Source organism: Protopterus annectens, chromosome 3.part0 (assembly GCF_019279795.1).
Source record: "Protopterus annectens isolate FY-2018-M chromosome 3.part0, PAN1.0, whole genome shotgun sequence".
Lineage (NCBI taxonomy): Eukaryota > Metazoa > Chordata > Ceratodontiformes > Protopteridae > Protopterus > Protopterus annectens.
This window is the reverse complement of record NC_056731.1, coordinates 330,199,103-330,226,118: the sequence shown is the minus strand read 5'-3', so window position 1 is coordinate 330,226,118 and position 27,016 is coordinate 330,199,103. Positions and strand designations below refer to the sequence as shown.

Sequence of the window (27,016 nt, the reverse complement as noted above, 5' to 3'; positions counted from 1 at the left end):
CTAGAGTGTGTGGCTCAAGGGGATATGGTTTTCTTTAGGTGGAGCATGTCCATCAATTCTGGTTTGGACATGGCCTTGTATGTCAGGCAGAGATCAGCTCTGAGTAGGCAATATGCAACCAACTACAGCTGGAGTTTCTTTAGTTGAGCTGCATAGGGCATCTGTTTTAGGCCAGTGATCCACTTGGTGAGGTACTTCTGTGGTCTTTCCAGCTGTTGCAGGTGTCTTGTAAGGTACATCCCAAATAGGGCGTTGTACTCTATGAGGGGTCTGATGAGTGATGCGTAGAGCGGCACAATGAACTCTTTTGATCTGGATGCAAACCCTTTTGTGATTAGGTGGTCCACATAGAAGGATTTTCTAACCACTTTGGCAATGTGATTATCAAAGGAGAGATTACTCTCTACCTGGGTCCCCAGATCCCTTATTACGTCTTCCGTATTTAGAGGGCTAGCACCTATGTGGTAGTTTGTGGGTATTTTGTTTTTTCCAAAGGGGATGGCTATGCACTTTTTGGCATTTAGCTTGAGGCCATGGTTCTGACACCAGGTATCTGTCTCAGTGAGACCCTTCAGGAGGATGTCTGTGTCAGCTGGAGAGTCAATTATAGCCCCTAGTCTGCAGTCATCTGCAAACTTGGTCAGCCATAGTCCTCCTGTGCTTGTCTGTACCTCTGAGAAGTATATGCTGAAGCCCTGGGGAATGTTACTTGTAACCGATTTAGAGTCAGACCTACCTCCTGCAACTCTTACTATGTGGGTTCTGTCCATGAGCCAGTTGGCAACCCATCTCGTGACGTAGGGGTTTATGTTTAGGCTAGTGAGCTTGTCTATAATACCAGAGTGGGGAATGGTGTCAAAGGTCTTTGTGAGGTACAGGTAGGCTGTGTGGACTACCTTTCCCCTCGTCTATAGCCTTGGTAACTGTCTCAAAGAAGTCCACCAGGTTTAGGAGGCATGATATATGTAGGACTCTACACCAGTTACAAGTTGTGTTCCCCAGGGCTCAGTCCTAGGAACCCTCCTGTTCGGCATATACTTCTCAGAGGTACAGGCAAGCACAGGAGTGCAAACTACTGACACAGACATCCTACAAAAGGGTCTCACTGAGACAGATACCTGGTGTCAAAATCATGGCCTCAAGCTAAATGCTAAAAAGTGCATAGTCATCACCAATGGAAATTTGGGGACCCAAGTAGATAGTGATCTCTCCTTTGATAATTATATTGCCAAAGTGAACACTCTTCAAGAGAGGCATCACTTCAGTTGCTCTGCTGGATCTGGCTAGGCTTATAAATGCCTTCAGGCAGATATCCTAGTACCTACCTATGAACCTATGAACATATATATATGTATGTACATATATATATATATATATATATATATATATAGATATAGATATATATATATACATATATATATATATATATATATATATATATAGATATATATATATATATAGATAGATATTTTATATATATATATAGATATATATATATATATATATATATATATATATATATATATATATATCTATATATAGGTACTTTTCCGTTAAATCCCAAACACACATTTTCGGTCCCAGATTGCCATGTTTCTGGGATGATTCCTCAGCAGGCTGTGCAGATCCTTTCAGACCCATGCAGTGAGCCATGCATCGGCAGTGTCCTGCAGCTCTCGATTTCTGGAGAAGAAGTGTTACATGGGGCAGATTGTTTTCTCTGATGTAAACTTGTGTCGTACCGGCATGAGATTGCTTGGCCACTGCCGGCCATCCCAGGTTAACAGATGTTGTGGACAGCAGGGTTGGTCTTTCACAGACTTCACAGTCCGACTTATCTTCCACTGTCTCCCCCCTTGCACCACCGCACTTCCGCGGGTGATTGCTTTTTACTGATTTCCTTGATACCCCCTTCCAACTTGGCCACTGCCAGCCTTCCCAGGTTAACAGATCTTGTGGACAGCAGGGTTGGTCTTCCACAGACCTTGCAGTCCGACTTGTCTTACACTGTCCTCCCCCTTGCACCACCGCATGTTTACGGGTGATTGCTTGTTGCTGATTTAGAAAGAATCAGGGCAAAACACAGCAGTCCGGGTCCCAGCACGCATGGCAGGAGTTTAACGGAAAAGTACCTATATATATATATAGAGAGAGAGAGAGAGAGAGATGTAGATATATATATATATATATACATATATATATAGAGAGAGAGAGAGAAAGATATATATATATATATATATATATATATAGATATATATATATATATATATAGAGATATATATTTATATATAGATAGCGATATATATATATAGATAGATATATAGATAGAAATATATATATTATATATAGATATATACATATATTATATATATATATATATATATATAGATATATATATATAAATATATTATATATATGTATATATTTATATAGATATATATATATATATATATATATATATATATTAGATATTATACACACACACGTATAGGTTTTCTTATATCTATTTCTTTTGCGGTAGTTACTTTGTTTTGGTTTATTTTTCACGTGATAATTAAGAGTATGCCAGGACACTGCAATGTCACGTCCTCTTGGCTCCTAAGCTGTACGCTTTCAGCACATCTCGCTCTTAGTAAATTTGCGCAGTAGTCGGGGCCACAGCCAAAACATAATGGGAGAGCAAAGGCGCGCAATAAGGGACAGCATTTAAATATTGCTGTTATTAAACGTTGCTAAAATAATAGACTTTGCATTAGCATACATTATTTCCGAACAATACGAAGTCCGAAACGCAAATGTTATTCCTTATTTTCTGACTGTAGTTCTGTAATGATTTACCAGAAAATCCCACATTTAAGGGGCGACATTGAAGTGTATTAACCCACCTGATGCGCAGTAGCAAGCCACGCCCAAACCCCGCCTGTGACAGCGATGTCAGTACACCGCCCACCTTTTGATTGAAAGCTGCCAAGTCATTTTCCCTAGGTCGGAAATTGGAATAGGAGGACTAACATAAGTTAAAAACAAGAAACGGCACAGGATCAGCGTTAGCGTACTCGTTTAATAAAATTCATACAAAACGAGAAGACCAACAAATTCAAATAGTCTTCATTCCTACCCCCACAGCTGTGATATTTTAAGGAATACAGAATAAAAAAATGTAGAAATTTGGATATAGTGCGAAACTCTGGGCAGTAGGAAGTACGGCTGCACTGCTCGTGCCAACAGTAATCAGAATACGTGTTCTTTGTCACGCTTATTTAAAAGAAGTTAATGAAAAGGAGTTTTAACGATAAACACAGTCACTCGTTGTAAATGCTCGACTTATGCAGCGTAAGGGACATACCGTTCAAGTGTACCTCATTACGAGGAACGTACCTCATTTGGGGTCTTAAAAAGTTCTTGTTCCTCAAAGTCCCACATTGAAAGACTGTCACGCAATCAGCATTAGGAATTTTTAAAGTGAAATCCATTGTAAATATAAATGAAGCATATTAATTCATTAAAAGATCTTCTTTATAAGTAAAACCAGCATATTTTAACCATCTTATGATCTTCCTAGTTGAAGTTGTTAGTAAGCCATAAGTATGTGTTCCACATTTACAACATTTGTTCTACATTATGAGGGCTGGTGTTCCTCATTTTGGACATGGAAGGCTGAGAGCTATGGTAAGGGAAGATTTAAAACACACACACACATTTTGAGATTCGTGCCCCAAAACTGGGAAATAAGCTTTTAACCGTATCATTTCCCATTAAATGAATAGGGTCTACAAATGCTTAGAAAGTTATGACAACAACTGTTGGTTCACGTATTCACTATCGGGAATAAAACAACCAGTACTGTATAAATTAAAGTAGGAGCCGAAAGTGAGCTGAGTATGACGTAGTACTGTGTCTGGTAACAAGTGGGAGGTCTGAGGACATTTTTTTTTTACCGATAGCTACTGGGTTTTCGAGGGCGCGAGTTTTATTTTCGATAGGCGTATTGTTTACTGTTCATTCCTGCACGTTCCAGAAGTGGGAAAGCTCTGAATAGTTTTGGTAAGCATTATTATTTATTGTAATATAAAAGGACAAAGTAGACGTGAGAACTTTCTAAAATAAAGGAAATTGTTACTTTATGGTGTTTTCCTTTAACAAGTATCTTCAGGCCTTTTGGCCCTGCCAGTTTATTCATCTTCTACTTTTGATTGGATGCACCTGGATAAGCGCTGACTGTTGAAGCAACACCCCGATCCTATATGCAAAAATGTTGTACTGGATGGATATGGCTCATAGGGGTCTGTTGTGTTTCACCGACATCCCAAAGCACTAAATGCATTTCCTTGCCTCATCTTGCATAAAACACACTAACCTGAGTGCACATATTTTGTAATTATGTACTGTAATATTAATGGATTTTAAAGAGAAGCACATGTAAAAACAAGTTGTTTTTTTTTTGCGGGGGAAACAAGGCTCCTCCGTGGTTGTAGACTTTACCCCTTCTCTTTACATCTGTCTGACCGTATGTCCTCACTTACTCTACTACCACTTGGAGAAACGGAGATCACTAAAGATAAAAGCTGTTTCTATTTTCTTCAAGACACTGCAGTCTCCAACTGCATATAGAGTAAAGACATGTAGAGCCAGCATACATTGCTACAGTATGCAGCATGCAATAAATAAAGGAATGTATTCCCTTTTCATGGCCTAAACCTTTATCTGTTTTCCCCCTTCTGTGTTGTAATACAGTGTGTGATCTCACTCTTGACCTCCTGAACTGAAAGAAAAACTGTGCAAACGCACATCTAGTCGCACCATACCCAATTACATCTCCAACCCAGATTCATGAAGCCCACCTTGCATTCCAACTCCTACCTGCATATATGTAGACATTTTAAATGTCCTGAAGTACCTGTCAGCTTTGATTTTCTGTACAGGTCACCTGTAATGCATGTAACCAAGCATTATTTATTTGGGTAGTACACTGCTGGCAGATGTTGCTTACAATATTTCCATTATTTTCTTTACACATATTCTTTCCCACTAACCTCTTTAACTTTAGTTTCTCCACTGACACCCTGGATTCTTCTAAAGGTTGAGTAGGACTCTAAAGATGGTGGTGGTGACTCCTTTCTGCCCAGGCAACAGTGGTTCTCCCTTCTTTTCAAGATAGTGATGGTGATTTCTTTTTGGCACAGGCAACATTGATTCTCCATTCTTTGCAAATTAGCCAAATGTGGTTACTACAAGCTTTCCCACAGACTGGACTTGCACAAGATAGGGGTTGTTTGATACACCCCAATCTGAAAACATTTCAGTTGACTGCCTAAATGATAGAGTTGTCCTTTAGGCATCTTTTTTTTCTTAAGATGTGCAGCAAGGACTAAAGAAGGCTTAAAAATTCTGCTGCTAGAAAATCATATGTGCAAGTGATAGGTGTTCAAGTTGATACTACCCTGAGAATGAGGACTTTTCAAGGCCCATTTACCTCGGTTTATAGACTGTGAGAGTTGTCCTGTAGCCTTTCTTATTTATCCATCTATCGATATTCATGTTTTGGTTATTTCTGCTTGTCTGCCCTTAAAGTTCACCTTCTTGCTGTCCTCAAGTCAAGTCAAGCAGTTTTTGAAAGGGGCTTTATATAATCCATCCACCTAAGTAAGAGGTGGTTTCTCCCTGAGATATTAATTTTGTGCTTGCAAAACTAACACTTTTTCCATTTGAGCCAGCTCACCAGGCTTATTTGAGATTCTTGACTTGCAAAACTGTGTTGACTTCTGCAAGAAGAGTATGTGTGGTTAAAGATTTTATGGTGAATCAGCCCTACCTCATTTGGCATAAGGAAAGGGTTTCTTTGAGAACAAATCCACTATACCTAAAGTGGATTCACAATTTACTTTTGAACCAATCTATTAATCCCCCTGTATTCTTTCCAGAACCTTGGATGTTCACAGGCAGTTCAGATACTAACTGGACAGAACAAAATCTTTCAGGAAGGCCGATGAACTATGTGCTTTCTGTAAAGGTAAGATAAAAGGACAGCCACTGTCAAAGCAGACCGTTTGCTGTTTCTTTCTGTTAGTCTCACCATATCAGGCCACTTCCAGGCAAGGTTAGGACCCACTCTACAAAGGCTTTAGCTTATTATGTTGATTTTTGGAAAGGGGTGAACTCACAAGTATTTTAGAGGCAGCAAACGTGATCCTCTGAACAAATTTTCACAAAGCATTACAAACTGGATTTTTTTCCAGGTCCAGAACAACTTGATTCTTAAATTTCTTCATCATCCCTAGGTATTCGTAAAATATGCTAATCTGCTTATTTAGCTTATGCTACAGCAGTCGTGATATAAATGTTGAACAATGTATAGCTGTGTATGTAAACTTAACATAACAGTAGATGCTCTGATAGATCACTGTTGAAGTAGCTGTCCCCTCCCTTTACCCCCTTATTCTTTTCTGGGTCCGCTTTTCGTTCATGGCTCTAGTCTCACTTTTACATTAAATATTTTTATTAAGTATTAAAAAAAATCGTGCAGCAAAATATCGTTAATTGAATAGTGATTATTTTTCAAGTGTACATGAACATAAGTTTTAACAATTCATGCTAATGCAGTTGCTTTATAACTGTATACAATATTTGCATAGCATGCTTCATATTAAAGTCCATATAATCAGGTCCGGTCATTTGTGCTGTAAATTGAAATAATATATTCTGTCAAAAAAAAAAAAAGCAAGTATAAATCAAGTCTGTTACTTTCCAAATTTGTCCAATATGTTCTGAACATTTAACCACTGGAGTTTGGTAGGTTTAAAACATAAAACTGTATTTGTTTTCAAGGTTGCTAATTCTTTGTTAATAATCGATTGTAACAATTGTAGAACATTTGAAAATTGTGGAGATTCCCTTTTCCATTTTCTGGTGATTATTTTCCTTGCAATTAGTAATAAAGAACATACAAGATGATATTGTTTAGGTTGAACACAAACTGGTAATGGTGTATTAATATTACTAATTCTTTGTTTATTACAAATTTATCATTCTATAGTACTTAACCAAAACATGAAATGTTATTTCAAGAAAATCAACATATTAAATTTGTATATTGCATGCTTCCAGTTTGCTTTTGTCTACACTGCACACCTCCAACAAATTACTGAATAAGAATTTATTTTTAGTGAATAAGAATTTATTTTAGAAATCCTATTGGGAGTATAAAAGGCTTTGTGAGTACATTTCTAAGTAAATATTTTCCAGATGGGTGTTTGTTGTTTTATCGGCTGATTTCAGTGAGTGTTCCTTGTTAATACTTTTTTATTTCTGAAATATGTACTTCCAATAAGACACACACAATCCATTTTTGTAATCCGTTATTAATATGTCAAAATTATTTTTTTATTCTTTAATACAATTTTACTAAAATATTCCAATAATTTTGGTGTAGTTTTACTTGGATAATTCCTCAGAGATTGGAAGCATTTTTTAAATGAATCCTTTAAGAGTTTAAGTATTCAATCCATTCTTTCTTTAACTTTTATACTTTTGATAATTTATTCCTGAGATTGTATTATTTTGTGCAATTTTAATTCTTTCCATAGCTAATGTGAACAATAAAGGTGATAAAGGACACTTTTTTATATTTGTGTTTTGAAATAAAAATGGGCCTCTTTTAATATATGCCTTGGTGTGTGTGTGTGTGTGTGTGTGTGTGTGTGTGTGTGTGTGTATATATATATGTCTCTCTTTAGATATAAGACCAGTTAGAGAATTTTTTTCAGTGAAAAAAGATGTCAATGGTGTAACAGGTAACACACTTGCATTTAGTCCTGAAGACTGTGGATTCTGTTTCCACACTTGAGTAGATCAATTGAGGACACTGCGTTGCAGGATAAGGATGGTGCTGTACTCATGAGTGTGTCACAGTTTGGATGAGACATGGAACCAAGGTCCTGTCTGCTTGAGTTGCTAGTGGCTCACATGGCTATAAAAGATCCCATGGCACCTATAGAATAGAGTAGGAGTCCTCTGTTTATATATAAAAAGAACTCTTTCTTACAAGATATTTACAAATGTGTAGATATACAAATATATTTATACACATTCAGAATTTTCTTTACAGTCCTACTAAATTTATAATTTCTTTTAGACACTGACTCCATTTTCTATAAGCACCATCTGATTTTACTTGGTTTACTATCAAAAGAACGAAAATCACATCCGCAAACGGTGAATATCCTCGACTCACTCATATTAAGTAGGTTGTATGGTCGCCACAACAAGATCGACAATTTTCTATCGATCTTAAAGTTAGCAACTCCCATTGCCAACCATGCTTTGAGCCCCTGCCCTGTGTATGTCCTTCTGAAAGGATGTACACATGAACGTCGACATTCCGGGTCTATATTAGAACGTCGAAATTTCATTATTTCGAACGTTCTAACATCGACCCCTTTTTCAGCGAACGCTGAAAATAGAGAAATGACAGATAACCAATTTTTTTCCTAGGGAAAGAATTTGGTTGTCCATTTCTGTCGTTTTGCTATTTTCAGCGCTGTGGTGGAAAGTTACGGGTCGGGTTCAGGTAAGTGTGCAGTTGGGCATGGGTTAGGTGAGTTAGGGTTAGGGCCCAAGGGAGATATGTGTGCGATTGTGTGGACATGAGGGTTAGGGCGCGGGTGAGGAGAGTGTGCGATAGTGATGGACCTTAGGGTTTGGGTTAAAGTAAGTGGATAGTTAGTGGTGTTTGTACAGTTTAGTGTATGGTTAGCTGCAAGATTTTGGGTGCATTTGTGTGGATTGCTGTTTGTTTGGTGTGCTTGTGTTGTGTGTGTGTTTTGGAACAGCTTATTTTTTCCCTAGGAAAAAAAATGCTGTTCTGAATGTTCAATGTTGTCAGCGTTCGCTGAATAGGGGTCGATGTTAGAACTCTCGAAATAATGAAATTTCGATGTTCTAATATAGACCCGACATTACAATTGTCACTCCTACCATGTTTGAGGAGGAGGCTGTCATGCATCTGAATGTCAACATTTTGACTGTAAAGCGATTTTACTTAATGTTGTTGCTAAAATCTGTCTCATTAAACATTATTTCATTTATTCTTTCATCCCATGTAACCCATATGGCATATAATAACTTTTTGTCTATTCTTTTAACATATTCTTTGTGTATTCATATATCTGTATTTACTCATGTCCATGTTTATCCACTTCTTTTATATCTTCAAGAAAATCTTCTTTACATAGTTTGCCTCATAACTGTTTTACTTACATTTCAAAAGCACATGTTCAGTAGTTTCTTCTTCTTGAAAACATAAACTTATTCTGTCACTTTTTTCATTTTATATAACATATGTCCTTTTGCTGATAATTTATCTATTACTAGTCTCCACAAAAAATCATGGCATTCAATTTTTTATTACACCATTTGCTTCTTATTTTTATAGAAGAAAACAAAAAAAAAATGCTGGAAACAAAGCCACACACAAGGAGTTTAATGCAAGTAAATGATGAGCGCTTTCGTCCTCTGTTTTTATTATAATTTTAAGGTCTTCAAATAAATAAAAGATGCAGCCTTATAAGCCATTCCCAAAATTCCACACTAAAAATCCATCCAATCATAACACTGATTTAATTAATCAATTAAATCAGTTAAAAATGTCATTGTTAATCCACACATTTTTAAACTGAAACATCCTTAAGATATACTTATAAAATAAATATTCACATACATTGAAAATATAAAAAAATGTAGATTTAACTTGTACACAATAACAATATCATGGTTACAATTGTTAGTAAAATCTGAATCTCTCCCTTCCCCATTTTCCTTCTCCACATTTTCTCTGCCAATTCTGGTGTTGTGTGTTGCCCTGGGGATGGGGGGAGGGGGTATAAAAAGTAGGATCCACTGCTTGCCTTGTATGCAAGGGTTTAAAAAATAGTTTTGTGTATTGAAGAGAGTTCTTCAACCTATACTGGGCGGTTGCTGGGGTGCCGTTATTGAGACAAAAGAACTTTATTGGCAAATTAAGTTAAATGCAACATCATCCCCAGGGCATAATGGTAAAACTTAATAAGCCACCACAAAGCCAGTAATCAGAATGGAAATAAAAAAACTGTTAAACCTGTTATTTATTATCAACACAAACCAAGCTGCTGTAGTGCCTTGGCCCACAGGCCTTCTAGGAATTCATAAGCATGCGTAAAATACATCAAATATTTTACATAATTATCATCAATAATTCCATTATCCAATCAAAAATTATTTACAAAAGAGACTTCAAGCTACATTCCTTATTAAGACCAGTAGATGTCGGAGTTCCATATTTTAAAATAAAAATAGATTTCTTAAACAGCAATTTATTCTTTAAAAGAGTAACATTCTCAGCTGTAACATGTTCTAAAATGCACCCCTTTAAATTAGTAAAAAAGAAATTTAATAATGGTATGACTTCCCTCAATGGGCTGTTGCATTGCACCCCTTTAAATTAGTAAAAAAGAAATTTAATAATGGTATGACTTCCCTCAATGGGCTGTTGCATTTGAAATCTATGGATATTTAAGGTGCTTTTTTTATATCAGTAGTATGATACGAGTGTTATATTTTCAATGTATGTGAATATTTATATTAATCAAGAATGCTTCAGTTTAAAAATGTGTGAGTTAAGCTAACTTTTATTTATGTATTTATTTCCAGTCTGGTGACCGAGGAGGTCCACTGGGTTCAGGGAGCCCGTTTTCAGTGGAGGCCCAGGTAGAGAAGTTCCGCATTACACAGTGTAATTACAGATACAGTCATAGTAAACAAAACACAGTTACAATTTCATTTTATGCTAGAGAACAGGAATAAATTCTTTGGTTACATAGTATCAAAATATTTAGGATGGCATTACATGGTGTAGTTACAGATACAATTATAGTAAAGAAAAACAATTAAAATTTCGTATTATGCTAGAGAACAGGAATAAATTCCTTGATTGCATAGTATGTTAAATATTTAGGATAGCAGTGGTAACTTAATTGTGAGGGAGAAAAAAAGTTTGAGAAGGAAAAGCGAGAAAAAAGGTGGTAAAGGTTATTTATAATACAATTATGTTATTTACAATATGTACATTTATGTTGGGTTAGCTTGTACTCAGAGTTAGTCAGGAGTTTAAGGGGTGGATTTGATTATTAGGCTAGGTGCAGTTGTATTTCCTGTTGGAGGAAAGGTAGGAATGTAGCTGAGTTTTAAAGGTTTCAAAGTTTTCACAAGTCCTTAGGATGGAAGAGAATTCCATTTTTTAGTTAAGGAAAAGGATAGCAGAAGCTGACCAGCAGGACGATTGGGTTTGCGGACAGTGGTTAGGTTTTGGTGAGTAGATCTTAGAGTTCTCTGAGGGGTGTAAGGTTGAAGGATGTTGGCTAGTGCCAGGCACTTAGTAGGTTGAAAAATTAGTCTGTGGGCCGTAATAATTTGGCAATAATCTAGATGGTTGGAGAATTCAAGCCAATTTAACAAATGAAGGGCAGTACAATGATGGGAGGAGAATTTGGCTTTGGTGGCAAATTTAGAAATCTTATTATAACAGACTTCCAATTTAGAGGAGAGAGAGGCAAATAAGTTTGTTAGAGGAGCGCCATACAATAGTGAGGGGAGTAGATAGGTAGTGGCAAGAGTTTGGTGGGAGGTGAGAGAAAGTGGATGTTTCTGTATAGCATACCAAGTTTTACATGGGTTTTCTTAATGTTTTGCTGGATGTGAGTGTTGAATTTTAGGTGTTCATCAATAGTAATCCCAAGTAGTTTAGCGAAGGGAACAACCTCTATTGTAGAGTAGTTTTGGCTAATAATTTGGAATTACAACCTCTTTTGTAGAGTAGTTTTGGCTAATAATTTGGAATTAGTTTTTATCAAGAGGGGAAGCTTTTGAGGGAGAGAATAATAGTATTTTGGATTTGTTGGCATTTAACGAGAGGTGGTTTTGGAGCATCCAGTTTTCAGTGGAGGAGAAAGCAGTTCGGTTCACTGTTTGAAGCTCTGAGAGGTTAGAGGCGTAGCAGACTAAAGTTGAATCGTCTGCATATTGTATGATTTTGGTGTTGGGTATGGCTTTGTGGAAATTATTAATAAAGATGTTGAACAGCATTGGACCAAGTATAGATCCCTGGGATATCCCAGTGGGGGTAGGAAGGAAGGTTGAGGTGCCGTTCCCCCACTTCATGGCTTGAGACCTGTCGGAGAGGTAGCTTGAGAACCAGTATAAGGAATTCTGGGAGAGATGAAGGCTAGAAAGATGGTTCAAGAGGTGGGTGTGGGAGGTAGTATCAAATGACTTGGACATTTAAAGTAGAACTGTAGATGCTATTTTTCCAGAGTCACGGGCAATATTTACTGTGTATAAGAAAGAGAGAAGAGCAGTGATAGTACTATGGCCAGGTCAGAAGCCATGCTGGGTTGGAGTAATTAGATGGTGATTGGCTAGGAATGTCATAAGCTGAAGGTGGATGTATTTTTCCAGGAGTTTTGAGATTGGTGGAAGGATAGCTGTGGGGCGGTAGTTAGAGATGCTATTGTTTTTGCCCCCTTTATGGAGGGGTAGCATAAAGGCAGCATGCCATAATTTGGGAACATAAGATTCCTGAATGGATCTATTGATCACGATGCTGATGGGGAGAACGATACCATTTGCAGCTATTATTAGGAAGGAAGATGGGATATTGTCAGGGGCATTGGAGAATGGTTTTAATTTAGAGAGTAGTTTTCTTATGTGGGAGGTTGAGATGGGTTTAAGTTCAAAAACTGGAGGAGGGTTGGGGGCAGAGGGTTGTGTAGGGGGTGATAAAGATTGGATAGGTTGAGGGGAAGGGTTGTTGTTAGAGAAGGTTTTGGTCAGTTCTGCTGTGGAGTTGATGAAGAAGGAGTTGAATAGGGAGGCTATTTCAGGATCAGATTTGCTTGTGTCGGGGCAGGGGTTATTTTTGGTGCCTGGGTTGAGAAGAGAATTAATGGAATTCCAGAAATGTTTGGGTTTTTTTGATTGGTTAGACTGGAGTTTAATATAGTAGGACTTTTTATCTCTTGATTTGTTTTTTAACGAGGTTGCGGAGTTGTTTATATTTAAGAGTTTCTGGTTGGTTATTTTGCAGGTATGTTTTCCAGGATTTATCTCTTTGTAGCATAAGTTGTTTTGGTGCCTTTGGTTAGCCAAGGGGCAGTCTTGAGTTTTATTCTTTTTGTTCTTGGTGGAGCTAGGGAGTTGAGGATGTTTAAGAAGGTTGAGTTGAAGAATTCTATGGCATTGTCTAGTGGTAGAGTTTTTTGGGGGTTCCAGTTGGTTTTAGGGCTTCAGAGAAAGTAGTGGGGTTAAAGTTTGTGAGGTTTTGTGTGTGAGTATATTGGCAAAGGTGAGGAGAGGAGTGGGTAACTCTGTGGATGAAAGCTGGCAAGTGGTCTCCTATAGGGTCAAGTATAATGCCAGAGTTTGTGACTTTATTAGGGTGAGATACTAGGATCCAGTCTATTATGGTACCTGGGGGGTTGTTTTGTTGGGTCTGGTAATAGAGTTTGTTAGTTAGGTGTAGTTAAATAAATTGATGGATATGGTGGGATTTGGGTTGTTGATTTTATTCCAGTCGATATTTACATCTCCAAGTATGAAGGTCTCTAGATTAGTATTGGTAGAGGTCCAGAGAAGGATTTCTTCAAGAGTGGTGGTGTTATTACCAGGGGGAATGTAGAGGACAATGATACAAATGCTTTTGTGGTTATTTAGTTTTAGTAGGCCTATTACTAGTTCTGCATTGTTGAATGGAAGGATAGGGTTGGGGTAGGGAGAGATGGATAGCTGGTTGGAATAGATTAAGGCTACCCCACCCTTTTTTTCTATTTAAGTGGTCATGTCTGAGGGATTGGAATTCAGGAGGGAGGATTTCAGAGTCACAGATATGAGGTTTTAACTAGGTTTCTGAGATGGCTACAACGTCGGGTAGGTTGTAGTTAACCCAAGCATGAAAGTGGGCTACTTTGTTTCGTAGACTTTGGGCATTGATGGTGAAGAATTTGAGGTATTTATGGTTGGTTTTATTGTTTGTGACAGGGGGATTGGGGCTAGAGGAAGTATTTGGTCTAGGATTTGGGTGCATGTCCCCTGCTAAGCAGAGGAAGTTGAAGAAGGGTAGTAACATTTTTGATTTGGTCTTTAATAGTTGTGGACAGTAAGGAATTAGGTTAGGTTTATAGTATTTAATTGAGGGGGGGGGGTTAATCTGAAGTAGTGGAGCGAGTTGGGTTAGAGAGGCAGATATGTTGTGGAACTGTGTTTTAGTAGGATGAGGAAGTGGGGTTGGGAGTGTGGGGGTAGGACAGGAAGGAGGGGTGGAGTTGGTTATAGGAGTAGGAGGTAGCATGGTATAAAGGGAGTAAGAATAGAATGCAGATAGATGGGTAAGAAATGTTTGAGGTAGAAGACAAGTCATGGTAGAGGAGTGTGTGTGTGTATATTAGCAGTATAAAGTGAGTAGGACAGATTGTATAAGTGAATAGATGAAGTAGAATAGATGTTTATAGGGACTTTGGGTGGGGTGGTTGTGATAGGCAAGTGGAGTAAAAGAGGGGTGGGGTTACAGAGTGGGGGTAGTTGTTTGAGAGAGGGAGGGGTTTGGTATTGAAATAAATGTAGGAGTAATGGGGACGGGTGAGAGTTGTGGGCAGGGTAGGGGAGCAGAGTGAGCCCATAGGGCGAACGAGTGGGTAGAGCCGGAGGAGAAGAAAGAAGACCAACCAGCAAGGAACAATCAGTGAGCAGGGAGCCAGTTAGAAGGTAAGGAAGGCAACACGGGTGGGGGATGGGGTCTTTATGTACTTAAAGTAAGAGATGAGCAAGATGTTCTCAGGGGGTAAGGAACCACTCACAGGGTATCCTTATAGAGACTGAGCTGTTGGCTAACTGTGGTTTGGCTGGGACTATGTAATTCACCTGAAATACATTGACAGGAATATTAGCATTCGTTATGGGGCTAGCGAGGGAATATGCTGCTTCCTAGTGGCCAGACTGAGAGCAAACTACAGGATAAGGACGGGCTGACAAGGGAGTAGGAAAAGGGCCAGGAGAATTAACTGGTTATATGGCTGTATTAGGCTGCTAGTGAGAGTAAGCTTGGTGAAGTATAACAGGTTAACTAAAAAGCAATACAGGGACTGTAGTTTATAACACAGGGTTACACGCACTTAATAAATCCTAGATAGTGGGTAGGCTGAAGTGGATAGCAAACACTGCAAGATCTCCTTTAGGTGGTTCAATTCAGAGGCTGGAAGCCTGGAGTTTAGTTGAATAGACGGAGACACCAGGGGTAACATGGCAGTAGTAAGCTGTAAAGAAAAGGAACAGATAAGTAAGACTTTACAGAAAATAACTATATATTACTAGCATAGGGGAAAAGACTTTAAGTAAGAAAGGGTCAGTGTAGATAAAGGCGGGTAACCAAAAGATGGGTTCGTAGTTGAGGTGAGAACATGCAGACACTAGAAACAGAGAGGGACCAGGTAAAAAAATAGGCATATAAGCATAGTTAACCATGACAATGTACAAGCAGTTGAATATATTACACTTTAGCAGCAAAAACATTTACACCTTGGAAGAGAAAAAGAAAATCACAGTCCTAAAACAGCAACACTCAGGTATGAGCAGATAGCAGTTGGAACCTTTTAGAATGAAAGCGGAATTACCGGTTACACAAGGTTCAGCAGCAAAAATACAGTTTAGAATGCTTTAAGTGAGCAGCAGATGTTTCACATGTACAAAACAGTAATAACTCAGCAGTTACATGAGTCCATAAAAGAAACTCCCACTAGCAAGCAGCAACAATAAAAACACTATCCATGCAGGCAATGCAAAGCAACAAATACCGTAACACATGTACAGGTTTACAGTAGGAGGAGATTAAACGTAGAGTAATTTAGTGACTAGGTCAGTGATTCAAACAATGGCCCGAACGCAATGTATTCAGCGTGCAGTAAACAGCGAAGCACTGTCGTTGACCTATAAATCTTATGGTTTGGCCACATTCAGTACATAATTCATTATTAGAGTGCTGTCCGCTTGCTTTATACAGCGGACACAGAAAAGCCCAGATAAACCTATGTGTTATTGGTACTTAGAGCTAGCAACTAAAAAAAAAAAAAAACCCCTAGTAGAAACGGCCTACAACGTATGAGGCTAGTGGAATTGAAAAACAGTATAAAAGCTATGTTATTGTGTTCACTGCGACAGCCAACACTATCAGGACTAGCGCATTGATCGCAATTGACCAGGGCTATGTGGAATAGCCGTTAACTAAATAATCTTAGGTTTCAAGCGTTAGGAATATCCAGACATTTCATATATATATATATATATATATATATATATATATATATATATATATAAAAGAGAGAGAGAGTTGTACAGATGTATAATCATACATACGACATCAACCATAAGACTAGCTTACTAGTAATTACAGTTCAAAGAAATCACTTACCAACGAATAAAGCCAGCAGCCTAGGGCCGTACAGGGGTGGAAAGGATAAGAAAGGACTTTTAAAAATGGCGCCACAGGTAGTGGCGTCGCTATAATGATTCTGGGGGTGGGAGGGCAGATAAGAAGAAGAAGGAGGGGCAAGTGTGAAGGTAGAAGCAGATGATTAGGGGAAGAGAACAGAGAGCTGGAGGGGGAGGAGGTATGAGCGAAGGAAAGAAATGGAAATAGAAGGAGCCAGAGGAGAAGAAATAAGACCAGCCAGCAAGGAACAATCAGTGAGCAGGGAGCCAGTTAGATGGTAAGGAAGGCAATAGGGGTATGGGATGGGGTCTTTATGTACTTAAAGTAAGAGATAAGCAAGATGTTCTCAGGGGGATAAGGAACCACTCACAGGGTATTCTTATAGAGACTGAGCTGTTGGCTAACTGTGGTTTGGCTGGGACTATGTAATTCACCTGAAGTACATTGACAGTAATATGAACATTGGTTATGGGGCCAGCGAGGGAGTATGCTGCCACCTAGTGGCCAGACTGAGCAAACTACAGGATAAGGACGGGCTGACAAGGGAGTAGGAAAAGGGCCAATAGAATAAACTAGTTATATGGCTGTATTAGGCTGTTAGCGAGCGTACGCTTGGTGAAGTATAACAGTTTAATGAAAAAGCAATACAGGGACTATAGTTTATAGCACAGGGTTACATACACTTAATAAATCCTAGATAGTAGGTAGGCTGAAGTGGATAGGAAGCACTGCAGGATCTCCTTTTAGGTGGTTCAGTTCAGAGGCTGGAAGCCTGGAGTTTAGTTGAATAGAGGGAGACACCAGGGGTAGCACGGCTGTAACGAGACTTAATAAATCCTAGATATTGGGTAGTCTGAAGTGGATAGGAAGCACTGCAGGATCTTCTTTAGGTGGTTCAGTTCAGAGACTGGAAGCCTGGAGTTTAGTTGACTAGAGGGAGACACCAGGGGTAGTACGGCTGTAGTGAGCAATGAACAAAGCCAGCAGACTAGGGCCATACAGGGGTGGAAAGGATATGAAAGGACTTTTAAACTGATTTTTAATTGATTAAATCAGATTCCATCCAGAACTATGATTGGATGGATTTTTAGTGTGGGATTTTGGGAATGGTTTATGAGGCTCAATCTTTTGTTATTTGATGAGGCCCTTATAATAGTACTCTCATTTATTTGCATTAAACTCCTTGTGTGTGACTTCGTTTCTGGCATTTTTTTGTATTTTACTTGGGTGCTGTTTTTTTTTTCTTGTTTTTATAGCTTTCATTTTTCATCTATTAGATTTTGCCTTGGTTTTACATAGCAGTGTTTTGTCATTACATTCTTATAGCGTGCTTTTCTTTCTTTTTCTATATTATAAATTTCTATTTTCCACAAATATATATTTTTTCTTGGTAACATTTTATGTCTTCATTTTTTTTTTATTCGGCTTAGCTAATTGTCTCTTTCTGTTTGAGTTTATAAGGATTACACTGTGTCCTGTATATTGTTCTGCATATTATATTGTAGTAACTTGAATATTTAGGTAGTGACTGTGTTACTTTCTCCTTGCTCATTGTTAAATGTATTTTTACATTACTGCTGTTTATCCCTTTCCCGCTAAAGGAATAGGGTCTCTGACACAAAGTTGAGCTAAAAGCGAATGTTGTCTTTAAATGTTGTAACCCATATTGCCTAAGCTGTACTACCTCTAGCCTTTACCTGCTTCTTTATACTGATATTCCCTTAAGGACTCTATCCCTCTACAGCCTAGCTCTAGCTACATCCAACTCCATACCCTATCTACTTTTTGTGCTTTCTAACACCAACCTTTTCTCTCTATATATCGCTCTCTATCTGGCTTCCTCCCTCCCTTCCCTTTCTATCTACCTACAACTTTACCTAACTAAGTGTTGGCTCTCTCTCTCTTCCACAGTAATCCGTCCCGGGTGCTCCCTCCCTGCCTCAAAGCAAACAGGAGTAACTCCAGCCACCTCCTGAAGACACCCTAACTCTGCCAGCCTGCCTGGTAATCAGAACGCTACTGCTGAAAAGCCCCCCCCCCCCCAACAAGATTGTGTTAAATGTTGCTCACTATTAATTATACATTGCCTTGTTGTAATACCTTTTGTGCTAGTCTGGCCTCCTGTGTGTGCATTCTAGCAGCCTACCGTAGACCATATGCCCTCTCCCCCTCCTGTTCTCCATAACTAAGACTATATTTACACTTAAGACTGGTTTAGACTCACCTTGCTGCTTGCTTCCTCCCTCTACCACTAAGTGTCAGCATCTACCCAAGTAAACCCTACTTGTACACTTTAATCCCGATAAGTTAATCTTCTACAGAAGAGTCTGTTGAATCTAATATTCTACGACTGCATATATCCTTTCCCTCCATGCTAAACCTCCCTCAGTAAAGGTCAGTCTGTACTACCTCTCCCAAAACATTAGAACAAACCCTCTTACTACAGCCATTAAACTGCCCTTCACTGATACTTTTTCTGCTGTACTCCCCTCTTCGGCTCCTTCCCGCTCCGTTCGCCCTTTGGGCTCACTCCGCTACTCCTACCCTGCCCCCAATTTCCACCTGCCCCCAGCACTCCTAGCTTTATTCCTCCTTGACCCCTCCCTCCCAATCTAATCACCCAGTAGCTGCTCCCCCTACCAATTCCCTCCCATCTACTACCCCTTCATACTCTTCCATCTGCACACCACCCATATAATTACAGTCCCCTCCTCCTTTAGTACATTTCTATAAAATCCTTCATCACTCCCTTACTAAACTTCTGTTAAAGCCTTCATCACTTTCTAAAACCTCTCTTCCTATTCAATCTTCTCTTTTCCACAATCCTACATCATTCTTTCTCCCTTCTGCCCAATATGCTCTTATCAAGTCATCACACCCTCCAACTCCCTTGCCTACTCTCCCTTCTCCTAATTCCCCTATACTTTCTTAGCTCATACACCTCTAATGCTTGCTCAAAAATTACCTACTAAAACAACTAGCATACATACACACCTTCACTCTCAGTCCTACTCCCATTTCTGCTCCATCTCCTCATCTCTCATCCAGCCCAACACTCTTCACTTATTCCACCCTAAAATCTTCTCCTTTAAAGTTAAGATTGTCACCCACTCTAACCTGAAAACCACCAAATCTCATACTTAGTAAACCTAAATGGCTAAAGGATATTACCTTTAATAACTTAGTCCAAGCTGGTGATATTCATCCTAACCCTGGTCCTACCCCCTCCTTTGCCAACACCTACCATCTACCATCCACCTCCTACCACAACAGCCTAAAGTTTTTCACTTTAAATGCACAAAGTCTTAACAAAATTCACCAATTTTAAGCTTGGTTAAGCCATAACCAGCCTGACATCTTAGCCATCTCCGAAACATGGCTCAAACTTTCCATCTCTTACTCTGAGATCCTACTCCCAGGATTTCATACTCTCAGAAGCGACCGACTTAACAAAACAGGTGGCGGCTCTGCCCTAGTCTGCTCTAACCTCCTTACCATAATTCCCCTCCAAATTCCAATTCCAGAATACAGAACAAAACTGCTGGGACAAACACAAAAAATATCTGTATTATTGCCCTATATATCTCACCTGGTAATAATATCTCTACACTCAAAGAAATTCTCTTATGGGCTTCTACTAGAATTCACTACGAAACATACATTATAGGAGATGTAAATATTGATTGGAACAAAATCAATTGCCACACCCCCTCCCTAACCATTAACCTCTATAACTTCCCTCAGTTAATCCTCCCCATCACCTGACCAAACAAAATAAATTTACCTGGATCCTAGTCTCAGATCCAGAAAAAAATAACCAACTCTGGCACTATTCCTGATACCATTAGCGACCACCTCCCTGCCTTCATACATCGCTCAACCAGCACTTCTCCACACCAGCATCAATACATCCACACTCGCAACCTCACTAACTTCAACCCACTACCTTCTCAAACATTTTCAAACAGATGAACTGGCAAATTCTAAACACCCTTCCTCTTGACAGTGCTATAGATTACTTCAACTCTGTCTTCTTAGATACCCTAAACTCCCTTGCCCCTCTAAGAAAGAAAAGGATAAAAGCTAAAACTGTTTCTTGGCTATCCAAAGAAACAAAAAAGATCATGCACCAAAGAGATAAAATATGGAAACTTTACCAAAACAATAAACTGCCCACTATACTACTCCAATATCAATAACTGCATAACCTTGCAAAAAAAACTAATCACCAAGGACAAAAAATCCTACTATATCAAACTCCAGTCCAAAAATAATAATGAAAATCCCAAACGTTTCTGGAATTCAATAAATTCTCTTCTCAATCCAGGCTCCAAGAATAACCCCTGTCGCGACCCAAGTAAATCTGACCTTGAACTAAGCTCTGAATTTAACTCCTTCTTCATAGATACTATTTCTAACCTCACCAAGACATTTCCTAACAATAACCAACTTCCTTTCATTCACCACTTTCCAGTTCACCGAACAACCCTCCCTCTCTGAGCTCAAACCCATCTCCACTAATAAAAAACATTAATCCAAACTTAAACCTTGCTCTAATGCTCCTGACAATATCCCTTCCTCATTCCTGAAATGCGCTGCTGATGGTATTGCTCTTCCAATCAGCAGCATTATTAACAGATCCATAAAGGAATCTTATGTCCCTATATTCTTCCACTTCACAAAGGAGGCAAAAACACCAGCATCTCAAACTTTCGCCCACTCGCTCTGCTCTTGCCAATCTCCAAAATCCTAGAAAAATGCATCCACCTCCAACTCATGCATTTTCTGACCCTAAACAACCTCCTCACTCCCACCAAACATGGCTTCCACCCAGGCCATAGCACTATAACTGCTCTACTCTCTTGCCTTGAAACTGTCAATCAAGCCCGGGATTCAGGACATTTAGTTTCTACCATTTTACTTGATCTGTCTAAAGCTTTCAATACTGTGTCCCACAAGCACATTCTCTGTCAACTCTCTAACCTCCATCTCTCACCCAACACTATATCCTGGTTCTCCAGTTATCTATCCGATAGATCACAGGCAGTCAAATGGAAGAACTCCATCTCTTCCTTCCTACCCACTCCAACTGGAGTACCACAGGGATCTATTCTTGGCCCCATGTTTTTTAATGTCTTCATCAATAACTTTCACTCTGCTATTCATGACACCAAAATCATTCAATACGCAGACTATTCAACCTTAGTCTGCTCTACCTCAAACCACTCTGAACTACTAAACAAAACCCAGATTGCATTCTCAACAACCGAAAACTGGATGTGCCAAAACCACCTCTCTCTCTAAATGCAAATAAATCAAAGATTCTGCTATTCCCTCCTAAAAAGTCCCTCTCCTATGACAAAAACAACTTCAAAGTCTATAGCCATACCATTTCACCTATAGAAGTAGTTCCCTCTGCTAAACTAGTTGGTATTACCATTGATGACCACCTCAAATTTGATATACATATTCAACAAAATGTCAAGAAACCCCACCAAAAGCTAGGCATGCTGTACAGGAACAATCACTTTCTCTCCAACTCTTCTAGGCATACTCTGGCCTCAACCTATCTTCTTCCTTCCTTATTATACGGAGCCTCTCTCCTAATCAGTCTGTCCTCCACTATCACCTCCAATCTAGAAAACTGCTATAACAAAATCTCTAAATTTGCTAACTCCAAAAACTATACCCATCATTGCCTCACCCTACAATCCCTGAATTGCCTCAAACTCCAAAACTATGTAGACTACCTCCAACTCACCACTGCTTATAGACTCGTATTTCACCCAACAAAATGTCCTGCCCTAACTAATCTCCTTCCCCCTACATACCCAACAGAACACTAAGATCTGAACATCAGAATCTAATAGATATCAACAAACCTAAATGCCCTGCTGGCCAATTTCTCCTCTCTTACTCGCTTGGCAAAAAATGGAATTCCCTTCCATCTACTCTAAGATCTATACCAAACTCTGAAAACTTCTCCCTACCCTAATCCAAGCTAAACTCCTTCTGCTCCCAGAGTGTTCTCTTTCTATTTCCTGGGCTCTCTATGCCCTCAACACCTATAGCCACTCTGACTCAACTCAACCCTGTAAATATTGTAAATAGCATCCATGTTTAATTGTGCGTAAGCAGAGTGCATTCTCTATTTCTTTATTCTGTCTTCTCTTTCTACTCATGTTCATACATACATACATACATTGTTGTCAAACTCCATCCATTAGAGTGCTCCTTAGATGAAATTGTATAACCCTGAACTCTGTTAAATATCATGACACCAAATGTGTTAATTGTAACTTTTTTGTATAATGTATCTTTTATACTTGTGTACCACTTGTATTGAAAACTGTATTATGCAACTTGGAGCTTTTCTCCCCGGGCCTCCACTGAAAATAGGTCATTTCGGCCCAGTGGACTTCCCCGGTAATCAAACTGGAAATAAATAAATAAATATTCTTTTTAAATATCCTCCAGAATTTTATGATACTAATATTTATACAGTTTTACCTTTATACACTTCAATACTTTTTTAAAATGTAATGAAGTAGCATATACCACTGGGTTAATCAACCCTAAACCTTCTCTTTATTTACATACAAAACTTATATTTACTGGGTTTATTCTAGAACTACATATGAATGAAAAATTTATCTGTGTTAATTCCTTTTCAAATGCTGTTGGTAACATAAAAGCACTTAAGTATGCTAATTTTCACACCAGTACTGAATTTATCAAATAAGCCTTTTATCTGAATGATAATTTATATGTTCTCCAGAAAAGATAGTTTTGTTTTATTTTTCTGTTTTTCCCCATTGAATTCTACTTGCATCTTTATTCCCAAATGTTATGCCCAACACAGAAATTTCATTAATTGTAAAATACGTACCCCCTATCTTTACTACATCACCTAAACCCTAACTTTTCTCTTTATTTAAAGCCATCCCTATCCTCTCTAGATACTTGCTTGTGCAAATTATTGCTTCTTTTATCTAAATTTTGTTTTTTGCAATTCTTATAATATCATCTGTATATGTTAACAGGACTAGAATTCTTAACTTTTCAGGTGTTGCATACCCCGCATCCTTTATTTCACATACTGTCACATTCATAACTAATGCAAAGACTATACAATTCATTGGGAATCCCTATCTTACACCACTCTTCATATGTACCTCTTGGCTTAGCCACTTACAACTATTTTTACTTTATTATTAATATACGATGACATACATAATTTCGTAAGATTTTTACTTATATTCTTTCAATATTACCCTTAAGATTTCATGTCTAGTTGTATCAGATGCTCTGGCTTAACCAGCCATTTACAAGTATTTTTATTTTATTATTCATATACGATGAGATACATAATTTCATAAGCTTCTTATTTATATTATTTCAATATTACCCTTAAGATTTCATGCCCAGTTGTATCAGATGCCTTAATAAGGTTTCCTGTCATTTTTGCTTCTTCTTTTCTGTTCATAATATCATCCACAATTTCTCTAACTGTCATTAATATTTTTTGACAGTCCTCCCCCCTTTATTCTATATATATATATATATATATATATATATATATATATATATATATATATATATATATATATATATATATACTGTTTTCCATTTTAGTTTCAAATATCTTTTGTATTATTTTCATAAAGCTCTTAAAATCATCATCATTATTCAGTACTGCTGGTCACCAGTTTTAAATTTTCTGTCTTCCTTCTTCCATATGACATCAAGTATTCCACTTCATAATTATTTATACATAAAACCTTAATTTTACCATTTATTCAAAATATTTTAATTTTTTTTGACAATCCCTTAAATTTATATATATGTTATACCCTATTCTGTGTGGTCTGCAACCAAATCATTTATCTTGCTCATACAAAGAAATCTCCTCTTTCAAATCATTATTATTTTTGTCTTGTTAGCTTTTTTTACTTTCCGGGTTTTTTCAGTACCTTCTTTTTTCATTAAACATTTCTTGTAGGTATTGTACTATAATATTGATAATCTTTTCCTTGAGTTATTTCTATTTTTCCTTTTACAGTTTTCATTTCTTTCTTTACAGTACCATCTTCTTTTACTGGTCTGCTTAAATAACTCAATATTGTCTTTTCCTTGTAAAATATCTTTGCTTAAATAAGTTTTTGTATTTTTTATTGATTTCTTTCATATAATTCTTTTCCTTGTCAAAGTGCTTTCTATCATTCTGCTCTATATCTTCCAATGCATTGTTGTATTTTCTTTCACATTTTTTTTTCTTTATATTACCACTGTAAAAGCACATTTTTTATAGTTTTCCTTAAGTATCATACACCAGACCCATTTTTATAAAATGTTCTCATCGTAATATGATCTTTTCATAACAGTATTACTAGTCTCTTTCCTTCATTCCATGCTCTTTCATTTATCCTTTTTATTCCTTTGCCTGTTTTATATATTCCTTATTTTCCTTTATCTCTAGCCATATTGCAAGATGATCAGAATATCCTGTTTCAACCATCTCTCCTTCTCCTTTTACTAAACCTTTTGATACTGTAAAATCTATTTCAGTTCTATACATACCTGTTTTGTAAGTCCATGAATTTTTGTCCTAAAGTTTTAATTTATTGCATCATATAACTTCTAACATTTTCTTCTAACATTTTCTTCTGTTATCTCCCTTCTTTTTACACTTGCCTCTTAAATCACAGTCTCCTGTCATTATAATAATTGTTATCATTGCAGAGTCTAGTATTTGATGAAATAAGCTTTTCCTTTATTTACAAATAACATAAGTATATAATGTTGTAATTTTCTATATCTGTTCTTTCCATTTTAAATCTACAATGGTTAATCTTCCCATTTTTGCGAAAGTTACATCTCATAACTTTAATGCATTTCTACAGACTATGGCTATTCCAGAAAATTACTCATTTCCCAAATTCCAGATCATCTTTTCTGCCCATAGTTTCTGTTTGTAATCTTTATTAATTTGTTAAAAATCATGTGTCTTCTAATGCAATTACATCTACATCATGTGTGTTACACCTTTCCAAAATCCCCATTCTTCTCTACTATGTTCTTAATACTATTCACATTTACAGAAGGCACAATTTTCCCTTTGATTCATGGTTTCTTAGGTTCATAGCTAATTACTAGGCTAGCTGCTATATGGGTCCTTGTAAGCCTAATCAGTTTCCGTCCCAAAGGTGATAATCAAACACTGTACCTTGTGTCTGTGAGTCAAACACATTAATTAATACCAACCCCAACCGTTAACTGTATGTATTCTTTTTCATCCATTTCCTTTTTGTTCTTATACATTTAAAAGTTCTTTTTCTGTCTTTTACCCCTTTACCAATATCTCCCAATTTGTCTTCACTTATTTCAGAGCCTCCTTCTATGTCCTCTGTTTTTTTTCTCATCTAAATTGTCTTCTATTCTACTACTACTAAAATTTCTTCTTTGTTCATTTCCTTCTCTTTCCTTTCTCCTTACTCTTATTTTTACAGTCCCTCCTATTTTGTTACATTTATAACATTTCAATTCACATTTTTGCATCATGTCCCAATTTCCTTACAAATATAACATTTTCTTTTATCACCGTTATTTATCCAATGTCCTTGTTTTCCGTAAAAAAAAAAGTTTTTGTTTGTAGCCAGTGTTTTACAATGGCCTATTCCCCTCCACATTTTTTCATGCTTAGTATTTGTATAATTTTTTTTTCTCTTTCTGTTTTTAACACAATATTACATCTGCCGGTCTATAAGCCCCTTTTATCGTAAATGTTTGCAGTCACAAATATGCCACAAGATGTCTCTTTAATAAGAATAAATGCTCTTACCTCACGCACTTTTACATCCAAAGGAACTATTAAATTGTCCCACACTTCATACCTGTCCATTTCTTTGTCTTCTTTACTTTCGAGTCCTTACCACATACTTCCATTTTTCATTTTCTTTTGCTTTTTTCTTTTCTGCTACTCCCTTTTTGCCTCATTTTACTTTCTCTGCTTATGCTTTCTTTCCCATTTCACCACCTTTCTTCAGTATTGTGTCTGATTCCTCCTTTTGTATTTTCTCTGTAATGTCTCACCAGGAAATATCTACTTCATTTTCTGACTCATTCTGCATCACCATAGTCATCCTGCAACCCTCCCAACTGGAGGGTTGTAATTATGCATCCATCATTTGCTGATTCATTTCTATTAGATTTCTTTGAAACATCTCAGAATCCTGCATGCATTCTCTGGTCTTGATATTGGCTTTCTCCTCCATTTCTCTCACTATTCTATTATCTCTTTCTCTGTCCATCTGCCAGCCTGTGTCTCCAGTCCGCCTCTGTACCTGGAATCGAAAACAGGAAGTGCTCATGCAAAATGGGTCCCACACACAATTATCAAGTAGGGGTTCTTTATTGATTATCACAGCTTATGTACATTATTTACATAATCATTATTTACAATTATTTGCATTTTTATGTACAATACAATACAGTCTCATATGCTTTAAT

General features: G+C 37.6%; 1 protein-coding gene across 1 annotated transcript in view; it reads left to right on the top strand.

Moving 5' to 3' along the window:
- The first annotated feature begins 3,839 nt into the window (after positions 1-3,839).
- The window catches only part of FIGNL1 (fidgetin like 1), a 159,130-nt gene continuing 135,953 nt past the window's right edge, over positions 3,840-27,016 (top strand). Inside the window, exon 1 of the mRNA XM_044064801.1 lies at positions 3,840-4,044. The gene's annotated coding sequence lies outside the window, so the exon portion shown is untranslated. The remainder of the gene's footprint in view (positions 4,045-27,016) is intronic.